Below are 23,603 nucleotides of genomic sequence, written 5' to 3'. Positions count from 1 at the left end.
CACTACCTGGGTGACAAGATCAATTGTACCCCATACCTCAGCATCATGCAATATAACCATTAAGAGACTTGCACATGTATTCCCTGAATTTAAAATAAAAGTTGAAAAAAAAAAGGCTTGGTCTTTTTATCCACAGTGTCTAGCACAGAGTAGGTACTTAGTGTTGATGAATTGACAGTTGGTGACAAACCATAGTGAAAGCTCACAAATTAAACAGCTGCTTAGTCTGCTGCCATTCCTGAGCTCACAGAGTGAGAGGGAAGTACTGCAACAGTATCACAAATGCTCTCCCACTAAGGGAGTTGTCACATGGATGGCAGCTTGGCATAGTGGGCTTTCTATAATCTTACTTAGCAGCTGCCACTGTCTTAAAAGGTGAGGAGAGGCTGGGCACAGTGGCTCATATCTGTAATCCCAGCACTTTGGGAGGCCGAGGCAGGTGGATCACTTGAGGTCAGGTGTTCCAGACCAACCTGGCCAACATGGTGAAACCCCGTCTCTACTAAAAATACAAAACATTAACCAGGCATGGTGACTAGTGCCTGTAGTCCCAGCTACTTAGGAGGCTGAGGCAGGAGAATTGCTTGAACCCAGGAGGTGGAAGCTGCAGTGAGCCAAGATTACACCACTGTACTCCAGCCTGGTGACAGAGTGAGACTCCATATCAAAAACAAAAACAAAATGGTGAGGAGAGGCCAGGGGACTACCACCACTGTCTACAATCCTCTGAAGGGAGATGGAGTACATGTATTCAATGTGGGCTTGAGGGCAGAACTAGGGCAGTGGAAACAACATAAGGAAGACCGTCTAAGGTCAGAGCCACCCAACACTGAATTGGAGTACCTGAGGACATGATCACCGTCCCTGGAAGTGTGCACGCAGGCCCTGGATGCTTATTTGGCAGAATGCTTTAGTCTTTCACTCTGGAGATTCTGTGGTTTGGGGATCATCTTCTTCAAGTAGGTATCTAAGTCTGAAGTCCACCTGGAATTCCAGACATACTCTCTGACACATAAGAGTTCCCTGTATATACAAGTGGGGAGGAAAGGCTAAGGGGCATCATGAGGATCTGTGCCTTACCATAAGAACCCAAATGCTGAGAAGTTTCCCTAAGCCTCTGTTTCTGCCTCCCACCCCCTCCCTGGGTGTCCTCCCCAGTGCCTGGGATAAGTGCTTAACAAAGTTTACTGGCATTAATGCTGTTGGTGGGCAGGAGGTGCCCAGTTTGCATTGGAAAAGAGAGAAACAGCAGTAGCAAAAAGATAGCAGTGAGGGACAGGAGAGACCCACTTAACTGGAGGGGGTGAGGGTCCATGCACCAAATAATGGGAGATAGGAGTATGCAAAGATAAAGCGATAAACCTTTCATAACAGGTAAAGGAAGGTGAATTTTATCCAGTGTCTGTTTAGCTGAGTCCAGACTAGAAAGCTGGGCTGCATGAGTCAATTTGACAAGGGCTTTTTAGATTTAGGAGGCTGCTCCCGTTTTCCTCCTCCTCCTCTTCACTGTAAGCTGTCCCTTGAGCTGTATTCTGAAACCCTTAATGGTTTTTCCATCTCACTAGGGACAGTTTGCAAACCCTCTCTGGCTTGGCCAGGGTTGGGGCTGGGCACTAGACGAGCCGGGAGAGGAGGTGGCTCCCAGCAATAAGCAACCCACAGAATTGTGTCTGTTATTTAAGAAAAGTTTCTGGGTTTTCGGCTAATTGCAAAAATACATAATGGATGCTTTTCGCATCTGCTAGTTATTCTGGAACAGGCCTGCATCCAAGAGCAAACTTTAAACAAACAATAAGATTATGGAGCTTAACTATTTCAATGTGTAACAGAAAGCCAAGCCCCATACACTTAAATTACCACACATGCACTCAGACACAAGCACACAAGAGATCACATCTGCACAAACATACACACATACAGATGCATGTTTTGGCATTAGTGCATGCAAATGCATACTTACATGCCAGCACCTAGTACATACATGCATGCACAACTTGCACATGTGCGCAGTCACCAGCACCAATACACATTCTCAGACACAAATGAACGTGCATACACTCATACACAAGTATACACCAACGCGTTTGGGCAACAAGACACACAGCCTCAGGCACAGATGCATTTACACAAATCATTCTTACTGCAATGAGAGATAGTCCGGGGTAGGTGTGTGTGTCCTCCCAGTGCAGAGTTAAGTGAAGCAGTCCATCAGCTGGGCACTGGCTGTCCGGGTGTTACCAGGTGTAGTTATCAGTATGGCCACCAAGAGGCGCCCAGGATCCATCCTGCATCCACCTTTCATGGCTTCTGCCAGCTGGTCAATTGTTTCTGTACCCACAAGCCTGCATCTCCCTGTTCTGGATCCCTGCACAGAACTAGGAGACTCCTTGATCCCAGCCCCAACCTTCCAGGATCCACTGTGCTCATTCTCATCCTTTCCCTGTCCCACACCACCAAAACAAACACAAGTCCCATCCCTCCTCCCTCCTAGCAGAACGCACGCTTCAGCACTCCCTGCTTGCTCCATGGAGAATTGGATCTGTCAGGTCTTGATCATGATGTGACTTCTACCTGGAACTTTTTCCACAGGAGAAGCTGTCAAAATCTCACCTATTTTTCAGTCTATGTCAGAATCTCCCAGTGCAAGACTGCCAGAGTCAAGAATACATGTTCAAGTAATTCAGTGAATGAATTAATGCCTCACTCTAATACCTGACTCTGCCTTCCCCATTAACCCCAGCTGGAGAGGTCTCTCACCTTCTAGCACCTGCCTCCTGGCTTATGTGTGTGTGTGTGTGTGTGTGTGTGTGTGTGTGTGTGTATTTCAATAAAACAAGTGCCAGGCTGGGTGCAGTGGCTCACGCCTGTAATCCCAGTTACTTGGGAGGCTGAGGAAGGAGAATCTCTTGAACCCGGGAGGTGGAGGTTGCAGTGAGCTGAGATCGCACCACTGCACTCCAGCCTGGGCAACAGAGAGAGACTATCTGAAAAAAAAAAAAAAAATTCCCCCCACTACGCCGCCCCCCCTACAAAATGCCAGCTTGAAAACACAAGCTAGAGGCAGACTCAAGATGTCATGAAGTCAACCCCTTCCAGCATCCCTGACAGGTAGCTACCCTAGCAACAGATAACTCACCCCTCCCTGAGCAGCCCTCTTCACTGGATACCTCAGACTTCCAGAAAGTTCCACTGTGTTCTTCCACATTCTCAGAGCTCTTTCATCATGACAGGGGCTGAGGCAACGTCTGATAATGCAGTAGGAGAATAAGTGCAAAGTGCAGGGGAGGGTGTGCAAACTTTCCAGAGAAGTGGGGCAGGGAATTGGGATCAATTACAGAGGGAGTATGAGTATAAAAACGATCATTACAGCTGCTGTTTAGTGAATGTTTACTGTGCTCATGACTGCAAATCCTTATAGAGGGCAAGCTCGAATCCAGGTCTGCCTGTCTGCAGTCTAGTCTAAAACACCTCTTGGAACATAAACAAAATAAGAGTTTTGGGAGCAGATGGGTAGGGGGACAGCCAGGTGTATTAATTTTCTTTTGCTACATAATAAATCACCATTAACTTAGTGACTTAAAACAACATCCATCCCTGGGTGCGGTGGCTCACGCCTGTTATCCCAGCACGTTGGGAGGCTGAGGCAGGTGAATCACAAGGTCAGGAGATTGAGACCATCCTGGCTAACATGGTGAAACCCCGTCTCTGCTAAAAATACAAAAAAATTAGCTGGGCACGGTGGCACGTGTCTGTAGTCCCAGCTACTTGGGAGGCTGAGGGAGGAGAATCACTTGAACCAAGGAGGTGGAGGTTGCAGTGAGCCGAGGTCGTGGCACTGCACTCCAGCCTGGGCGACAGAGCAAGACTGTCTCAAAACAAACAAACAAACAAACAAACAAACACCATCCATTTTATTACCTCACAGTTCTGTAGGTCAGAAGTCTGTGCAGGCTTGACTGGGTTTTCTGCCCACAGTATCACAAGTCTGAAATCAAGGCTTCAGCTGGGCCTGGCTCTCATTCAGAGGCCCTGGGAAAGAATCACTTCCAAGCTCATTCACATTGTTGGCAGAATCCATTTCCTAGCAAGTCCCCATTACCTTGGTCACTGCTGGCCATGGGGTGGCCTTGGTACTAGAGGCTGCTCTAGGGTCCCTTCCACGTGCACTCTCCACTTTCAAGATAGAGTCCTCCTCATGCTTTGAACTACTGACTCCTTTTCTGTCACCAGCTGGACAAAACTCTGCTTTTAAAGGGCTCACATGATTATCTTAGGCCCACCTGGTTAATCTCCCTATCTTAAGTCAACTGGTTAGTAACCTTAATTGCTTCTGCAAAATTCTTGCCATGTAATGTAACACATTCCACAGAAGAGCTAATTATCCAAGGGTGAAGGTCATTGGGGCAGGCAGAGTTCTATGATGTCCCCAGTGACCCTCACCCTTGTACAGTGCCCTCCCCTTTGAGTGTGTGTTGAACCTGTAAGGTTATGTTATGCTATGTGGCAAAAGGTAGATTAACAGGGTGGGCCCAATCAAATCCCATGGGTTCATTAAAAGTGAGTTTTCTCTGGCTGGTAAGAGAGAAGGAAGTGAGAATCAAGGCATGAGAAGTACTTGACCTGCCGTTACTTGCTTTGAAGGTAGTGGGGGCATGTGCAAGGAAGGGAGAATGGCTTCTAGGAGCTCCCCTCACCCCTGGCCGACCGCAAGGAAATGAGGACCTCAGTTCCACAGCTGGAAGGAACATTCTGCCAACAGTGTGAATGAGGCTGAAAGAGCTTCTAGATGACAGCCCAGCCCTGCTGACATCTTTTTTTTTTTTTTTAGACGGAGTCTCGCTCTGTCACCCAGGCTGGAGTGCACTGGCACGATCTCGGCTCACTGCAACCTCCCCCTCCCGGGTTCAGGCGATTCTCCTGCCTCAGCCTCCCGAGTAGCTGGGATTACAGGTGTACGCCACCATGCTTGGCTCATTTTTGTACTTTTAGTAGAGACAGGGTTTCACCATGTTGGCCAGGCTGGTCTTGAACTCCTGACCTCAAGTGATCCGCCAGCCTCGGCCTCCCAAAGTCCTGGGATTACAGATGTGAGCCACTGCGCCCAGCCCCCACTGACATCTTGATTCAGACGTTGTAATACTGTGAGCAGAGATCCCAGTCAGTTGCACTGCCCAGATATATGAACCAGAGGACTGTGAGGTAATAAACGGGATTGCTTTAAGCTGCTCTTTGTGGTAATTTGTTATGCAGCAATAGAAAACTAATATGCTGGGCAAACAGCACATCATTTGCCTGACCTAGGCCATCTCTTATTATCTACCTACATCCTCCTTTTTTCCCCCTCCTCCTATTCCTCTATTTAAAAAATAGTTTCATCTGAATATTACTCGTCCACAAAAAGGCTGATTCTGACACATGCTACAACACAGATGAACCTTGAAGACATTATGCTACATAAAATAAGCTAAGCCAGTCACAAAAATACAAATACTGTATGATTCCAAATATATGAGTAATCGGATTCATAGAGACAGAAAGCAGAATGGTGCTTGCCAGGGGCTGGGAGGATTGGGGAATGGGAGTATTGTTTAATGGGTCTGGAGTTTCAGTTTGGGAAGATGAAAAAGGTTCTGGAGATGAATGGTGGTAACGCTTGCATAACAACATGAAGGTACTTAATGCCATTGAATTGTACAATTAAAAATGGTTAAATGGGCTGGGTGTGGTGGCTCACGCCTGTAATACCAACACTTTGGGAGGCCAAGGTGGGCGGATCACTTGGTGTCAGGAGTTCAAGACCAACCTGGTCAACATGGTGAAACCCCGTCTCTACTAAAAATACAAAAATTATCCAGGTGTGGTGGCACATGCTTGTAATCCCAGCTACTTAGGAGGGTGAGGCAGGAGGATCACTTGAACCTGGGAGGGTGAGATTGTAGGGAGCTGAAATGGTGCCATTGCACTCCAGCCTGGGCAACAGAGCAAGACTTCGTCTTGGAAAAAAAAAAAAAAAAAAAAAAAGTTAAATGGTGAATTTTGTGTTACGTTTATTTTACCACAATAAAAACAATTTTTAAAATAGTCTCATCAAAGTAATGCATATCATGGTTAAAAAGCAACAGCCTCCATCTCCCTGACACCTTCTATGACGTAAAAGACTTCAGACTCAGCCGTTTCTTCTAAGACTTGCCTCTATATATTTATTATGCTTCTCTTGCCTTTTTTTCTTAATGTAGGCAGAATAAATGGTAAAGATTTCAAACAGTGAAAATTATGTCTTCATCCAACCCCCATTATCTCTGTCCACAAGCCCCCCTCAAAAAAGCAACGCCAGGTTTCCTGTATATTTTTCCCCTAGGTACTCAATGCATAAAATAAGCATATTCTATACATATATACATAGCTTCTTTCTCTTCTTTCTTTCTTTCTTTCTTTTTCTTTTCTTTCTCTCTCTCCTACCTTCCTTTTTTTTTTTTTTTTAACAGGAGACCAGAGTTTTATTATTACTCAAACCAGTCTCCCCCAAAACTTGGGGACTGCGGTTTTTAAGGATAAAATGATGGGCAGGTGGTCGGAAAGTGGGGAGTGCTGATTGATCCGGTTGGATATAAAATCATAGGGAGTCGAAGCTGTCCTCTTGCCATGAGTCAGTTTCTGGGCGGAAGCCACAAGACCAGATGAGCTAGTTTATCATTCTGGGTAGGGCCAGCTGATCTGTCGAGTACAGGGTCTTTAGTTACAGAGGAGGAAGGCAGTGGCAATCTGACAATGTTAGGAATCCTGTACTGTGACCGTGTAGACAAGGTATGAGGCCAGCTCTCCTGAGGGGCTTTAATTGCTCTATAAGTCAACTTTGATTCCTTAAAGCAGTCTGTTTATATTTGAAACCATGCCATTCCAGTCAAAGCCTTGGTAAAATAACCAGCATCTCCAACTCTGTCCCAAAGTCAGACAATTGGTGCTGATAGACAATTTTCCTTTGAATTGGGGGTCTCTTCAGTATAGTCCCTTCATGGTTTGCCAGGAAGATGTTACCAGAAAGCGGTCCCAATCCAGACCCCCAGAGAAGGTTCTTGGATCTTGCACAAGCAAGAATTTGGGATGAATCCATAGAGTAAAGTGAAAGCAAGTTTATTAAGAAAGTAAAGAAACAAAAGAAAGGCTACTCCATAGGCAGAGCAGCATAGCTCCTTTGCTTTTTGCACAATGGTAACACATATGGACTCCCTCTTTTTTTTTTTTTGAGACAGGGTCTCACTCTGTCGCCCAGGCTGGAGTGCAGTGGCGCGATCTTGGCTCACTACAACGTCTGATTCCCAGGTTCAAGCGATTCTCCTGCCTCAGCCTCCCGAGTAGATGGGATTACAGGTGCCCGCCACCACACCTGGCTAATTTTTGTATTTTTAGTAGAGACAGGGTTTTACCATGTTGCCCAGGCTGGTCTCGATCTCCTGACCTCTGGTGATCCGCCCGCCGTGGCCTCCCAAAGTGCTGGGATTACAGGTGTGAGCCACCACTCCCAGCCACACCTTTTCTTTTCCTCAGTTTCTAACTGCCTATATCCTTCCCTAATGTTTATCTAGTCTCTCTTTCACCTGGTCTCCTCCTTTCCCCGGAGACTTCCTTTCAAGGCCCTCTATTATCCTACTCCAGTGTGGTCTGCTAGTGTCCAAGCCTGCTGGACATCCGTCGTCTGACTTCCTTTCACGGCTTTCTGCATGAAGTCCAGTCTCTTTGAAAGTCTTCTTTAATAGTGTATTTCCTTGTTTTTCTGGGGCACACTTTCCAGGTAACTACCTAAGGAACAGTGCAGATGATGAAGGTATTCTGACTCCTATGTATCTCCATATGTCTTTATTATATCCTTAAAAGTGATAGTTCAGCCTATGTAGAATTCTAGATGGAAAATTCAGTTCTCTGAGCAGTTGAAGCATTTCTCCATTGTCCTCTAGCATCTAGTATTGCTGAGAATTCTGAAGTCATTCTGATTCTCATTCCTTTTTGACCTTTTTTTCTTTATTTTCATTTTTCTCCCATCTGAAAGCTTTAGATCTCTTTATCCCTGTGTTCAAAAATGTTAGGATGCTGTACCTGAGTGTAGATAATTTTTTCATTCATTTTCTGGGTACATAGCTCTTTCAATATGGAAAATTTTGAACTTTATGAGAAATGTTTTATTGTAACTTTAAATAATTCATCTTTTCCATTTTTATTTGTTTTTGCAGGAATTCCCATTTGTTGGATTTTTTATTTCTTGGATTGATTCTTTATGTCTTATGTTTTCTACCTCCTTATATTTTTATTTCACTCTGAGAAATTTCCTTAATTTTAAAAGTCTATTAAAATTTTTTGTTTGTTTTGAGATGGAGTCTTGCTCTGTCACCCAGGCTGGAGTACAGTGGCACAATCTCAGCTCACTGCAACCTCCGCCTCCTGGGTTCAAGCGATTCTCCTGCCTCAGCCTCCTGAGTAGCTGGGATTACAGGCGTGTGCCACCACACCTGGCTAATTTTTGTATTTTTAGTAGAGATGGGGTTTCACTATGTTGGCCAGGCTAGTCTTGAACTCCTGACCTCACGTGATCCGCCCGCTTTGGCCTCCCAGAGTGCTAGGATTACAGGCAACAGCCACCGTGCCCGGCCAACATTCTATTAAATTTAAAAGCATATATATTTCTTGAATTTTCAAGAGCTCTCTCTGGGTCTCTGTTTCTTTTTTCCTCATACCATCCAGTTGTATTTGATGCATCCAATGCCCCCTTGAATCCCTGGGAAGGTATAAATAGAGTAGAGAAAACTATTTTTTAGTTCTTTTTTGTTTCTTGCATTATTCCTATTTCCCCTGAGGCCATTTTATTTGTTCGTCTTTCTCTGAGTTTGGAGGCTTTCCTCAAATGTGTGGTCATCTTTGATTGTCCATTCATATTCAGGAATGAAGAACTAAAAAGCCCATTGACTAGCTGGTACGTCTTAGGTTGCCAGTGGCAACCAGTCAGTCAATCACTAGAGCAGAGGGCTTCCTCTCTCCACTCCCACCCCAATGCCAGAGCATGTCTTCTGGGGACATTAGATTTCTCCAAAAACGCCCTGATGTCCCACCTGAAGCATAGATGCCAGCTTTCCCAGTGCTCTGTGCACAGGGGTGGGGAGAGACTGTCCAATGTATAGACTTCCAATCAATCCCCTCTTTAAGCTCTGTGTCTTGCTGGTTCTGCCCAGGTGCTGCCTCCTTCCTGGCCTGTATCATCCTCTCTGCACACACTCTACTGAGGCTTTCTCTGCCCTGCTGCATCAGTTACCATCCCTCCTCCATTTGCTTTTTTTTTTTTTTTTTTTGAGATAGGGTCTGGCTGGGGTTTAGTGGCACAGTCTTGGCTCACTGCAGCCTCTGCCTTCTGGACTCAAGCGATCCTCCCACCTCAGCCTCCCGAGTACCGAGGACTACCGGTGTGCACCACCATGCCAGGCTAATTTTTGTATTTTGTATTTTTATTTTTTGGTAGAGATGAGGTCTCATCATATTGCCCAGGCTGGTCTTGAACTCCTAGGCTCAAGCGATCCTCCCACCTCAGCCTCCCAAAGTGTTGGGATTACAGGTGTGAGCCACTGTACCTGGCCCATTTGCTTTTTATTGTCCTGAAATTTGTTGAAATATCTTGTCTACTGACGTTACCTCACCCATTATCTTTATTGTTGTGGGTTTATATTCTTTTTATTCCTTAACAGTCATTTTAGAAGGCCCTTAAGAGACAAGGGGATAAAACAAGTGATCAGTTTATCACCTCTGGTCATGACATGCCAACTCAAGCTCACTCTTGTCCCCAGTCAGTACCACACTGACCCAATTGTGAGGTCCTCAAAGTGTCTCAGGCCTCTCGTTATGGCTCCCTCCTCCCTTAACCCCACGGTTAGGGGGTTTCCAAGGTTCTCTGCTCCTCAGGAAAGCACTGTGGACTCCTTTACCCTGAGGATGCATGACAGGTGAAAGCTTCTGGGAACACAGTCCGAATTGGTTCAAACCTAACAAATGAAGTGTGAATGGTGCGATTTCAGTAGTAGGCTTGGTTTGGTGAAGACAGATCTCAGGCATGAATGCAGTTCTTATATGTTTTGAGCCCCTAAATTGGTATCATGTTACTTGCTGGTGATAACACAAGACTGACTCTCCCAAAGGGCTGAGACAGTTTCTGGAGAGAAGCTGTTCTACTCAGCACTACACTCTGTCCCCGGACCCTGACATGCAGTCTGTGATCACTGAGGGGCTTTTGCGGCCCCTGACCTATGAGATGTAAAGCCTGGTTGCCCTGGAGGTAGCTCCATGGGGCAGACCCATGGGCCTATGTGATATCCCCAAGACTGGGACACCAGGCCTCCTACAGGTCCCTACCTAGAGGATCTCCAGCTGACAGAATCTAACCAACCAGCCTGGTTTGCGCAGGACTGAGGGGTTTCCCAGAACATAAGATCTTCAATGCTAAACCCAGAAAGTTGTAGGCATATGGGGATGAGTTGGTCAACCTACCTGCAGAGGGCTTCTCTGCTGGCCTTTCCCTCCCTTCAACTTCAGGCTGGTTTCCATAGAGGAAGGTTTGGGGCCTTGCTGGCTGCTCTAAGCTAACTTGCCAGGGTCCCAACTAGACCCCTCTGTGCCACCCCCAAATTATAGACTCACTCCCACCTCTTCCCCATCACTGAGCTGTAAAGGACAGTCCAGCTTCTCCCAGGGCAGAAGCCCTTCTACAGCCTCCCTCACTGGTCCCCCAGCTCTGCCTGTACCCCATAAATGGGAGCTGGGGTTGCTGTGTCCCTCACAAAGTGCTTTCCTGACACCTCCCCTCAATATTCCAACAATGATCTCATTGGACTCCTCTTCCTCATCTCAATTAATAACGTGATAAAATAATGATAAATGACATTTGCAGATCACTTATATGTCAGACCTCATGCTAAGCTTTTACTATGTATCACCTCATTTAATCATCTGAATGACATCACAGGCAGGTACTATTATCCTTATTTTACAAATGAGGAAACTGAAGCTCAGAGAGGCTAACTTACTCAGAGCCACACAGATAGTCATAATTGCAGAAATAGAGCTCAAACCTAGGAGTATCTGATGTCCAAGTCTAAGAATGTGAAATGGTCTTGAAATGTGCAGTTGAAGTCCTGCCTCCTCCGGAAGGCCTTCTCCAATCATGTTTGGCTCCCACACCAAACTTTCACAGAAAACGGAACTCCAATGGCTTAAACATTTTTTTTTATTTTTGAGACAGAGTCTCGCTCTGTCGCCCGGGCTGGAGTGCAGTGGCGCGATCTTGGTTCACTGCAAGCTCCGCCTCCCGGGTTCCCGCCATTCTCCTGCCTCAGCCTCCCAAGTAGCTGGGACTACAGGCGCCTGCCACCACGCCTGGCTAATTTTTTGTATTTTTAATAGAGATGGGGTTCCATCATGTTAGCCAGGATGGTCTTGATCTCCTGACCTCGTGATCTGCTCGCCTTGGCCTCCCAAAGTGCTGGGATTCCAGGCATAAGCCACCACCCCCGGCTGGCTTAAACCTTTAGGATATTATTTGTTTACTTAACAAGAAGTCCTTCTAGGGATGGTGCAGTAACTTAGAGGTAACAGCTCTTTCCATCTTACTATATCATTATCCCAAGGATATAGGCATGGCAGATTGTACTTACCCAATATAATACTTGGACACAACAATATCTCCCACGCCACTTGCTCTTCCGCAGTGTGACCTTGCCATTCCCTCATCAACAGGTACAGTCTAATTCTCTTTCCTTTGAATCTGGGCTAGCCTTAGTGACTAGCTTAACCAATAGAAGGTGGAGGAAATGACATTTTGAACTTTCAAGGTTAGGTCATAAGTCTTGCAGCAACTGTCTGGGCTTCTTAAGAGTCTCAGTCTTAAAACACTTGCCCTTGAAAACCAGCTGCCATGCTGTGAGACACCTGAGCCATAAGGCGGTGCCCTGGTCAAGAGCTCTGGATGAATTCCTAGGGGATATCCAGCATCAACTGCCAGCAATGTGGGTGAGCCATCTTGGACATCCAGCCCAGTAGAGTCTTTAAATAAGTCTTGGTCAGGCTGCAAGAACATGACAGCCCTCATGTAGGACCCGTCCAGTTGAGCCCAGTCAACCCACAGAACAGTGAAAGATAATAATAAATTGTTTTAAGGTACCAAATTTTGGGGGTGATTTGTAAAGCAGTAATAGATAATTAAAACAATTGGCTTTCTTCTTCTAGCCTGTTGCCTCAAGTTACAAAATGGCTGCTTCAGCTCCAAGCATCATTTCTTTTTTTTTCTTTCTTTCTTTCTTTTTTTTTTTTTTTTTTGAGACAGAGTCTCACTCTGTTGCCCAGGCTGGAGTGCAGTGGCACAATCTCAGCTCACTGCAACCTCCGCCTCCCAGGTTCAAGTGATTCTCCTATCTCAGCTTCCCGAGTAGCTGGGACTATAGGCACCTGCCACCACACCCGGCTAATTTTGTATTTTTAGTAGAGATGGGGTTTCACCATGTTGATCAGGCTGGTCTTGAACGCCTGACCTCAGGTGATCCACCCACCTCGGCCTCCCAAAGTGCTGGGATTACAAGCATAAGCCACTGCACCTGGCCTCCAAGCATCACTTCAAACAACCATATCTAAAAGCAGAAGTGAGTACAGAGCAAAGGCTTTCTCCTTGAGTGACTTTAAGAGGGAGGAAAATCTTAACCCAGAAGTCCCCCAGTATTATCTCTGCATATCTCGTTGGCCAGAATTGGGTTGTACCCTCTCCTAACCAAGAGAAATGGGCAAAGGAAAAGGAAGAGGGAAATGATTGTTGGGTGGACAACCAACAGTGTCTGCCATATTTGTTGATGTGGTGGCTCTAGGAGAAAAAAGAGTTAGGTGAGAAAATGATCCAAGGCTCAAGAAGGAGCCTTCCCTACTTCCAGAAGCAAAGCTGCCTCAGTGGCAACAAGTCTATTGAAAGCTCCTTCTTTAGATAGACAGCATGGTGTGCTGACTAGAGTTCTGCTCTGGGAGGCAGAACCTGGCTCTAGTGTGGTATAATATTGCTGAGTCAGTTTCGCATTCTGTGCCTCAGTTTCCTCATCTGCACAATGAAAGGATTCCTTCTAATTCATTCAGGTTAGGAGAAGCCAGGGCAGAAGGGAGGTGCTGGATGCTTAGCTTGTGTGTAGGCGGTGAATGGTCCAAGTCAAGCTCAGCAGAGCCTGCCTCTAGCCACAGATGCTAGGATTTGCCAAACAAACCCTAATCACTTAATGAGAAATGAAAATGGTGGCTGATTCCTCCACTTAATTACCCCTTTGAAAACAACACACAGGAGATTTATAGTAATCACCATAATCGCCTCATAAAAACCCGAGAGTTTGAAGACGGACGCGCCTCATTTCTGGGAGGAATTAGAGGCAAAAATCAAGGCAGGGAATTTCTGGTCTGCCTTGGCCTTGGCTCCCTGGAATCCAGAACTCTGGCCACAGAGTGCCCGCTACCCTGGATAGCCTCCCGGTCCCAGCCAAATATTGTTCCTAATGCTCCACAGCCAAGGTGTCCTTGCAGGCCTGCTTCCTGGGTCTCCTCTGTCATTATGTACCAAGAAGACTCACAACTCTGAAGGTCAGGTGGAGGTCCTTTAGCAGGAGACAGAAACATCTCTGAGTCCTATCACTTACAAAATCTGAGGTAAAAGACTGGAGGGGAGGTTGGGGGACACAGGCTATTCCTAGCTGTAGAAAGCCATAGCTTATAGGTTTTCCTGAGGCCATCCTGTCCTGACTTGTACATCTTCCATGACGAGGAGTTTAGATCTCCTGGGACATTTACTGAGATACACGGACAGCTAGAAGATTCACGCTCTGCTCAGAAGAAATCTGTCCTCTTTCAGCTCCTTAAAACTAGACTCAGATCACTGGGCATCAAGGTTATAAGTGTCCTCTGGGTTTATCTTCCCTCCATAGCAATTTCTTTCTTTCCTGTCACTCTCCTACGTGCAATTCATTCATTTATTCAAAACTATTAAATACCTAATGTGCATCAGAGACTATCAATTATATTTTTTTCCATTTTTTAAAAGAGATGGGGTCTCACTCTGTCACCCAGGCTGAGTGCAGTGGCATGATCATAGTTCACTGCAGCCTTGAACCCCTGGGCTCAAGCGATCCTCCTGCCTCAGTCTCTCATGGCCAGCTAATTTTTAAATTCTTTGTAGAGATGGGGTTTCACTATGTTGCCCAGGCTGTTGTTCCTAAGCTCAAGCACTTCTCCAGCGTCAGCCTCCCAAAGTGCTGGGATTACAGGCGTGAGCCACTGTACCCAGCTTGACTATCAATTCTTAACACAGTAGGCAGAATGATCCTTTGAAAACCTAAACCAGATCATGTTATTCCTGTCACTCTCCAGTGCCTTCCCAAATCAGAGTAAAGGCATAACCCTTACAGTGCTCCACAGGACTCTCATGTCCTGCCCTTTGCTCACTCTGCTCAAGCCACATGGGTCTCCTTGCTGTTCCTGGAAAACACCAGATCCTCTCCCGCCTCCACACCTTAGTACTATCCCACTGTATTCCCACTGCCTGGAATGCTTTTTGTGTGTATCTACATGGCTCCCTCTCTAACCTCTTCCAAAGCCCTTCCTGACTTTCCTACATAAAATTGGACCCCCTCCTTCTCTAGTATACTCTCCTACTTTATTTCTGTCCATATTGCTTATGACCATCCAAAACAATACACTGCAAAATTTGCTTATTTATCTTGCTTAATGTCTATTTCTCTCTTCTAGGGGTCAAACTCCAGAGGGCAGGGATTTTCTGTCGTCTCTCTCTCTGTTGTATCCCAAACACCTAGCACAGTGTCTGTCACATAGTGGGCAATAAATGTTTGTTCAGTGAATGAACTAATGAGGATAGAGCAATGAAAAATATAAAGCCCACGCCCTCAAGGAACTTATGGTCTGACAGTAGAAGCAGACATCAGACAGTCACCCACAGGACTGAGCAACTGAATGATGCATGTTGATAAATGCTAGGTAGGGAAGTAGCAGGTGTAATGACAGTGGTCTGACTGTAGCCAGGAACACTGTTGTGAGTTACTCTGAAGAGCTGCTTGTGAGAGGATTGGAGTTTAGGGTGATGAGGGTTTGGAGCCACAAAGCTCTGGGAGGAAAAGATGCTGGAGAAGCTCAGATTGTGACTTCTAGACCCTTTAAAGGTGATGGGACTCCAGGCAGAGGGCAACCATCTGCAAACGGGGTCAAGTGCCCACTGTGCCATGTTCAAGATATGTGCTCTGGAGCAAGCCACCTTGGCGCTGGAGTACTTGCTTCCTTATCTCTAAGATAAAGAAGCGATAACTAGCTCCTAGGCTGGTTGGGAGGTACAAGTGAAATGTTTGTCAGAGCTGGAACCTGCAGATATTCAATAAGTGCCAGCTCATTTTCTGCTCCCTTCTTCTTCGTCAAACCTTTTAACATCCAGCCTCCTTTTACCTGGCCACTCCGTTCTCTCTCCTGGCCCTGTGTAAGCATGAAGAGCTGTATGAGAAAGGGAAGCATCTAATCATCCTAAATGTACAACTGCAGGTTAACAAAGGTTAACAGGATCTTTAAGGGGCATAATTTGACAGATTAGACTGATCTCTACTGTGCCCCAGGACGCTTGGCTTTGTTGCAATTAACTAAATCTCCCATCAGCCTCCAGGCCTGATGCCTGTTGGCATATAAGACCATGCCACTAGAATGAAGAGTTGGAGCAGGGGGTGGCAGACACAGCTAGGCCCTGTGGTTCTGCCTGTGGCCTCCCTCTGGGGGAAGCCCTCCTTGACTACAACCTAGAGAGAGCTCCTGCACATACCCATACATACACATACACACATGTAACACACATGCAGAGCCACACACAGCTCCCAACTCCACCCCCCACCATGGGAGGATGGACTCCCGGCTCCTCAAATCTTTCTCTCTTTACTTATTGGTAGGTGGGGTAGGAGGTTGATAAGGAGGCAGCAAGTATATTACTTTTTCCCATGGTTAGCATGGACAGTGGACACACTCAGGCACTGAGCAAATTTTCACCTATGCAGGGGCCAGCCCTAGCTTTAGGCAATAGAGAAGCAGATGAATCAGATCAGAGTTCTGGCCTCAGGGCTCACATTCTAGTGGGGGAAACAGGTACTTGCACAAGTAATTATAATATAAACTACACGATAGTGGGAACCTGAAAGAAGAGAGCTTATTTTCCCTTTGGGCTAGGGCAAGGCTTTAGGGATTAGGCAGCCTTTGATCTGGGCTGAGGTAGGATGGAAGGGCTCCTAGGCAGATAGAACTGCATGAAGAAAGGCACAAAGGTGGGATAGTGTGGTACAAGTTCAGGAAATGGCAAAGCCTCTGATGTCAGGGTCAGGCTAGAGCATATGGTGGGGACATAACTGCTTTCACTGTAATGATTTGGTTTGTAACCACCCCTGGGACACCACTCCATGAGTTAATGCCTCCCAGTCCCTCCCTATACACACTTGACACCTTGGATGGCTTTGACCAGAAGAACTCTTTCTTGTTTACTGCTTCACCTCCCTGCCTGGCCGCACATTCAGCTCCTTCAAGTCAGCCTCCCTTGCATCACCTCAAGGACACAGTGGTCCTGCTTGCTACAGAGAAGCCTTCCCAACCACTCTGGCCCACACTGGCCTCCTCATCTGATCATCTCAGATGGCTGAAGTACCGATATGATTTCACACAACAGCACCCTTTCTAGTAAAGGTACTTTGCTACATGCTATCTTAGGATGCTATTTTCATAAGAAATCCACTAGAATCAATTCAGACAAAGAAAGGGGAAGTGATTACAAGGGAAATGGAAGTCTAAAGGAACCAAACACATAAAAGGACTTGGCCCAGACTTGGGAAAGCTCTCAGGAGCCCAGGAAATGGGAGTTTCTCCCTGCCTCTGTGCTCTTTTCTCTTCCCGGACTGACCTTCTCCACCAATCAGATCACATGGAGGAAAACATGACTGCTGACAGCACCTGACAGGTCCAGCCATGTAAAAACAATCTCCAAATTCCCAAGAGAGGAGGCGACTGGTGTAACGGAACCACATGTCCAACCCTGGCCCAATCAGCTTTGGGTAGTGGCATGGGGTCACATAAAACAAACATGGCTGCTAGGCTACACCTCTGGGGGTCATTTCTCATAGTCATGTGGATTGGTGAGTGGGCTGTTCTGAAAGAAGGGAAATAGGAGCAGAGCAGATATCCCAAAGATGCCCATTACACACGTATAATATAGTGTGACAAAATGCTCATACGACTTCTAATTCCTAGACTATCCTACTGACCTACTCTGCGACTTCAGGCAAGTCTCTACCATCTTGGGGCTGCAGTTTCTTCATCTGTACACAGAGGAGGATGGGACTAAGTGTCCTGTTGGGTTCCATAACTCTCCAGGACTTTGGCCCAATTACTTACCACCTCTGAACTTCAGTTTTCTCATCTGTAAAATGGGAGTAATGATATCTAACTCACAGAGTTATTGTAAGACAATGGGTATGAAAATATCTAACATGAGTTGAGTACAGAGTTATTCAAGAAATGCTGGTGACCCTAGTAGATTTAAATTGGGTGGCTGTCCCGCTCACAGTGGTTTCCCCAAGGGTCATAGCTATGATTCCCACGTGTTTGGGAGAATTGCTCCTCCTCTAGTTGGGAGCTGCCATACTCCACAGTGATTTGTCAAGGGGTGAGCATGGGTCCACATTGGGCCACTCAGAATCCTTCTCTGGGGCCTTGTTTCAACTGCAGCTCTTGTATCTTCATTTGCAGAACTCTAAGGAGAGGGGCTTGTTACTGCCAACAGCCAGACCCCAACCTTGTAAAGAAAGTGGCCTCTGAGAGTGAAGATGACATGAAGAGGACTTTCAAACACTGGGTTTCACACATTTTGAAGTCCAGTTTCATCCTCGCCCTGATTTATGAGCCAATACATTTCCTCACTACATTTTTCTTTTCTTTCTTTTTCTTTTCTTTTTTTCTTTTTTTTTTTTTGAGACGGAGTTTTGCTCTGTCACCCAGGCTGGAGTGCAACGGCACGATCTTGGCTCACCGCAACCTCCGCCTCCTGGGTTCAAGCGATTCTCCTGCCTCAGCCTCCTGAGTAGCTGGGATTACAGGTGCATGCCGCCATGCTCGGCTAATTTTGTATTTTTAGTACAGACGGGGTTTCTCCATGTTGGTCAGGCTAGTCTTGAACTCCTGACCTCAGGTGATCCGCCCACCTTCGCCTCCCAAAGTGCTGGGATTACAGGTGTGAGCCACTGTGCCCGGCCAACATTTTTCTTAAGTTAGTTTGAGTTGGTATTCTGTCAATTCCTTCCTGATGATACCTTCTCCCTTTCTCTAAGCCTCGGTTTCCTTAGCTGTAAGATGATGGGGTCCCATCCTGTCCTCTTTCATCTCTGACACTTTATTACCGTATTTGTTCATTTATTCATTCAGTCAATTAGTCAATCAGTTACTTGACATTTACTGTGCATGTTATTCTGCCCCTGGCCCTATGCTGGACACTGGCAATCTTGCTAGAGAAACAATCACTTCTCCAGTTCTCAAGACTCATATAGTTAGGTTGGGGAGAAAGGTAAGAAAGGATTCAGTACCGTGGGTGATGATGGCTGTGACAGAGAGAAGCACAGGCACTGTGGGGAAATCAGAGGACTTATCCCTGCTTGGAAGGCTTCCTGGAGAAGATGGCTGAGTTTTTCAGACAGGGATGAGCACAGAGAGAAAAGGAAAGGTATTACAAGCGGAAGAACCTACCTTTGTAAGGGCCCAAAGGAGAATGACAGAAAGCAACAGCCTGGGTGGGAGGGGAAGGGACACAAGAGAGGAAGCTACAGGTTCATCTCTACTCTTCTTGAACTTATTTGTATTTTTCCCCCATGAAACTTCCAGGGAACAACAACAACAACAAAATACTTCTCCATTTTTTAAGCTTGGAAAATCCCCTGGGTGGAGTCTTTGAGTGCAGATAGATGAAAAGAAGTGGCTCTTGACCACCGAGGAGCACTGGAGCAAATGATTCTTTCTCCATCAGGGTGCCCCACTGGTCCCAGGTCCTATCAGGGAAGCCAAACTGGCTGTGACATCTAGCGGCTGGTCTAGGGCTGTCTGACGCTTCTAAAAATAGGAAGGCGGGTGAGCCTAAGGCCAACCAGAAGGCAGGAGAGCAGCCCAGGCAGGCCAGGGAGGAGTGCAAACATCCCTCCTCCCCTGATAGGAGACATACTCATTACATTTTGAGCAAAGGAGGCTCACAATGCACCCTAGAGAAAATATGCAGTTATTGCCCCTAACATGCCAAAGCCCTACTAATGACTGCACGCCTGCTCCAAAGGCACAAACCGTTCCAGATGTTGCTCCCTGCCTCTGGGAGGGCCCTTCCTTCCTCCCGCCCGAGGTTCTGGACTCTTTCTTGAATTACAGTCTTTTGAGAGATATATGCCCCGCTGAGGGGCTTGGGGTGAGTGACTGTCCTCCCTGGGCCTCACAGGGACAGTCTAGGTGATCCTTGCCTTAACAGACTGTTGTAGAGACTATGCCTGTTGGCCTGGTGGGGTGGTGAGAGAAGAGGTGCTAGGCTGGGAGTGGGGAAAGTGGTGAGGGAGGTAGGTTCTAAATTTGGGTGTTTTCAGTTTTTGCATCTATGAAATGGTAATGTGTCTGTAGGGAGGCAGTAATTTGCAAACTTAATTCTTCAAACACACTCAGGAATTGCTATATCTGGATATGTAGTGCATTGGAGCCATCTTCTAGCTGGGTAACTCTGGGCTCCTTCCACAGCTGTGACCTTCTGTTCTCTCATCTGTAAATTGGGGATGGTTTTTGAAATTAACATTTTTTCCTAGTTAGAGGATGTATGCATTCTTGTAGTTTTTTTTTTTTTTGAAATTGTAATTAAATAATTTTTGAGTAGGTTACGTAATTCACGATTCCAAATTCAAAAGATGCAAATAGTAAAGAGTTAAAGTCTCCCTCTCCTTCCTGTTTCATAGCCACACAGTTCTCTCCTCATGAAGCAACCATTGTTTTTTGTTTTGTTTTTTTTTGGGGACAAAGTCTTGCTCTGTCGCCCAAGCTGGAGTGCAGTGGTGCGATCTCGACTCACTGCAACCTGTGCCTCCCGGGTTCAAGTGATTCTCCTGCCTCAGCCTCCCGAGTAGCTGGGACTGCAGGTGTGCGCCACCATGCCCAGCTTATTTTTGTATTTTTAGTAGAGACGAGGTTTCACTATGTTGGCCAGGCTGGTCTTGAACTCCTGACCTTGTGATCCATCCGCCTCGGCCTCCCAAAGTGCTGAGATCACAGGCATGAGCCACCGTGCCCAGCCCGAAGCAAGCATTGTTATTGGCTTTTTGTATATTAACTATGGATATATTTTAAAAATCTGTTGAAGTATTAACATATATATAGCAAAGTGCATGTGTCACAAGAGCACAACATGGTGAATAATGTTCATAGTTTAAATTCCTAAGAAGATAAAGAAACAATAAAAATCACCCCAAATCCATCACCCAGAGATAAAACTGTTGATATTTTAGTGTATTTTCTTTTTTGATGTACATGTATGTGTGTATATGTGAATATATATGTGTATGAACATTGGAATCATGCTGTATAACTTATACCCTTTTTATAGTTAATATTATATCATGAACATTTTCTTGCTTCATTAAAAATTCCTCAAAAATAGCTCTTTTAACGTTCTCCTAATGTTCCAAGGAATAGATCCAAACTTACCTAGGGATATTAGGTTCAATTTTTCCTCTATGATAAATAACACAGTGATGAGCATCTTTGAACATACATTACTGGGCACATCCCTTCAGGATGAATTCCTAGAAGGGGAATTACTGAATCAAATCATATGTCTCCTTTAGAAGTCAGGATATAATAGGGAGAGTCAGGCCTGATTCACAGAGCTGCTTAAAGGATTAGATAAATTATGTAAGACTCTGGCCTAGTGCTTGGCACAGACACTGAGGTCCGTGAGTGTGAGCCTAAGGAGTCCCAGGGAGAGAAGAAGTAAATGTGTATGCCCCTTCTCCCTGGTGGCTCCACCTGCTAGACCTTCCCTTCCTGGAGCTTGCTCACTGAGCCAGATGGGAGTCTCAGTCTTGTCTGATCTTTATTATTTTAATCATTACAGTCTTGCCAAGTGGCGGGCTGGTGAATGTTTAACAGCTAGATTTCTGGCTGGTGGGGGGCACTCTGATTGGTAGCATTTGTCAATTTCTGTGGTGTAAATACTCCCACTGTGGCCAATTTCAAACTACGACCATGATGTCACCAAAAGCAGTGTTGGGATGAGATGCATAGTCTCACAAGCCAGTTGGAACTGGCTCCAAATCACCAGTCCTTGTCTTTCTAGCTACCCATATCTCCCTTTCCTCCCTCTCTCTTCTTAACCCCTCCCCATTTAGCCCCCACGCCGGGGCTTTTCTGAGGTGATAGAGACTTAACATTTTGTGGGAGGTGAATGTTGCTAAAGAACAAAAACATCCTCTCCCAGTTCTCTAAAGGAGAAACTGATGCTCATGATGGTCAAGATGATTGCCCCCGGTCACCCAGCCAGATGATTTTTCAGAGTCTTATTACCTGATTCCTGCTTGGGACATTTCTCAGATGGGAGGCAGTGCTTCCTGCAGTGGAAATAAACTTTCTTTTCTAGCCACTCCTTTTCTTCCTCTTTCTCTTCAGCGACTGCTCTCCTGGATCCACAAGAGGATGAGGCCCAGGCTTTGCCCTCAGGAGCTAAGAGCAAGTGGAAAGGCCAGACACATATGAGCAGCTTGCCGAGTTATTACCACTTTCTCACTCAAGTTTTTCAATCAACAGGAGCTTTATACCACTTTCTCACTGAGGTTCTTCAATGACTTCTCTTAACACTTAGGACAAATCTGTTTAATGTGTCCCTCCCTGCATAACCACCACCCTCCCCCAGATGTCAGCTCCTGACAGTAAGAATCCTTGGTCTTCATTTTTGGCTCCCTGGTGCCTAGCATAGTCTGCCACAAATCAGGTGCTGAATAAATATTGTTGAATAAATGCAGAGAAGAAAGAGCTGGGTGGGGGCTGGAGGAAGGGGTGAGTGCAGTGTGGTTACAGTCCTAGGCTTTGCACTGACTTGCTTCAGGACTTTAGACAAGCCTCTCCCCTTTCTGGACCTGCATGTCCAAAACTGTAAAGAAGAGATATTGGATTCTAGCAATAGTTTAAGAATGGGGATTAAAAAAACACCTCCCAGTTACCTCATGTGATAGCAGTTGTGCTTTTAGTATCCACTGATGGACTAAAAATCATGACAAAAAAATAACTGCCAAACTTTTAAATGTGGTTGTATTTATCAATCACAGCAGCATCTACATCCATTTGAAAAACATTCAGACTGTATGTGAGAGACACACTGTGCATGTAGTTTACAGACAGCACTGGGTGCCACATGGTTTCCAGATGCCTTTAGCTAAGCGGCCCAGATCATCTCAGAGTCCTTCAAGTATGAGGGGCTTATGTCCCTAACATGGGCCACAGGAGGTGTGTAACTTGCATTGGGTCACATAGCACATGAATGGTGGATTCAAACTCATTCTTCTCCAGCTTGGGTTCCCTTGGCTCTGGCAGCCTGCTGACAGCACCACTCCCCTTCGGCTTCCCTGGAAATGAGAAGCAGGAAGGCCTGAGAGCACTGAGATTGCCTAGGGTGCGGGGGCGAGGTGGATGTCAGAACGCTGACAGCTCGAAATGACACGGAACATACTTCAGATGCCTTGTGTGTGGTTTAGGAGCGGCTGGAATTACACCCTCAGGGCTGAGCCAGCATTGTTGGAGCCAGAGCTGAGCCTGGACCCTGCTGAAGCAAGGCCCGCATGGGGGGTCTTGGCCCAGGGCCACAGAGCTGAGCAGCGGCAGTGAGGGCAGGAGGCAGATTCCTAGCTGGAAGCCAGCACACGGACCTTTTACCTTTCCAGACAGGTGTGGTCATTCATTCATTCACTTATTCATTCAGCAGGGTAGTCAGTCAGGCACTCAACAAATGCTCACTGAGCCGTGCCCCTCTGCAGCCTATCATAGGGTCCAAGGAGGAATTGCTCCCATTCCGCTGGGGAGGCAGGCATGGAGCAGGAGCATGTGATCCAGTCTCTGGGTACGGTCAGGCCAGAGGTGCCAGCAGGCCTTTTGCCTGGAGAAGGAGCAAGAAATTGGGAAATGTTTTCTAGCAGATGAAATGGTTATCTTCTGTGAGTGGTTCTCAAGGGACAAGCAGGATTACACCCGGCAGATCAGGGAAGAAAGGGCCCTGCTGGCAGAGGGTGCAGTGGGAGAAGTAATTGGTTCCCTCTCTACCTTTGGATGGGAAAACTCTCTGGGTTTTCATTTGCTTATTTGTTTGACAATGTGGAAATGGAGTTTTTCAGAGGGAAAGATGAGACTTATTGCTATAAAGGTCTTGGAGATGGAAGGGCTAGTTAGACAAATACATGAGACAGTATTTGTATCTAAAGCTGGCCAGTCGGGTTGTTGTAATTTTGATTAGCAAAAACGCA

General features: G+C 46.2%; 1 long non-coding RNA gene across 1 annotated transcript in view; it reads right to left on the bottom strand.

Annotated features, from left to right (window-relative positions):
• Positions 1 to 23,239, bottom strand: part of LOC130540555 (uncharacterized) — a 31,774-nt gene extending 8,535 nt beyond the window's left edge. Inside the window, exons 1-2 of the long non-coding RNA XR_008954545.2 lie at positions 23,020 to 23,239; positions 21,658 to 21,813 (exon numbers count right to left, since the gene is read on the bottom strand). This is a non-coding gene — a long non-coding RNA (uncharacterized LOC130540555). The remainder of the gene's footprint in view (positions 1 to 21,657; positions 21,814 to 23,019) is intronic.
• Between the last annotated feature and the right edge of the window lie 364 nt (positions 23,240 to 23,603).

The sequence above is a fragment of the Pan paniscus genome, chromosome 1 (assembly GCF_029289425.2).
Source record: "Pan paniscus chromosome 1, NHGRI_mPanPan1-v2.0_pri, whole genome shotgun sequence".
NCBI lineage: Eukaryota > Metazoa > Chordata > Mammalia > Primates > Hominidae > Pan > Pan paniscus.
This window is presented reverse-complemented; position numbering and strand designations above follow the sequence as displayed.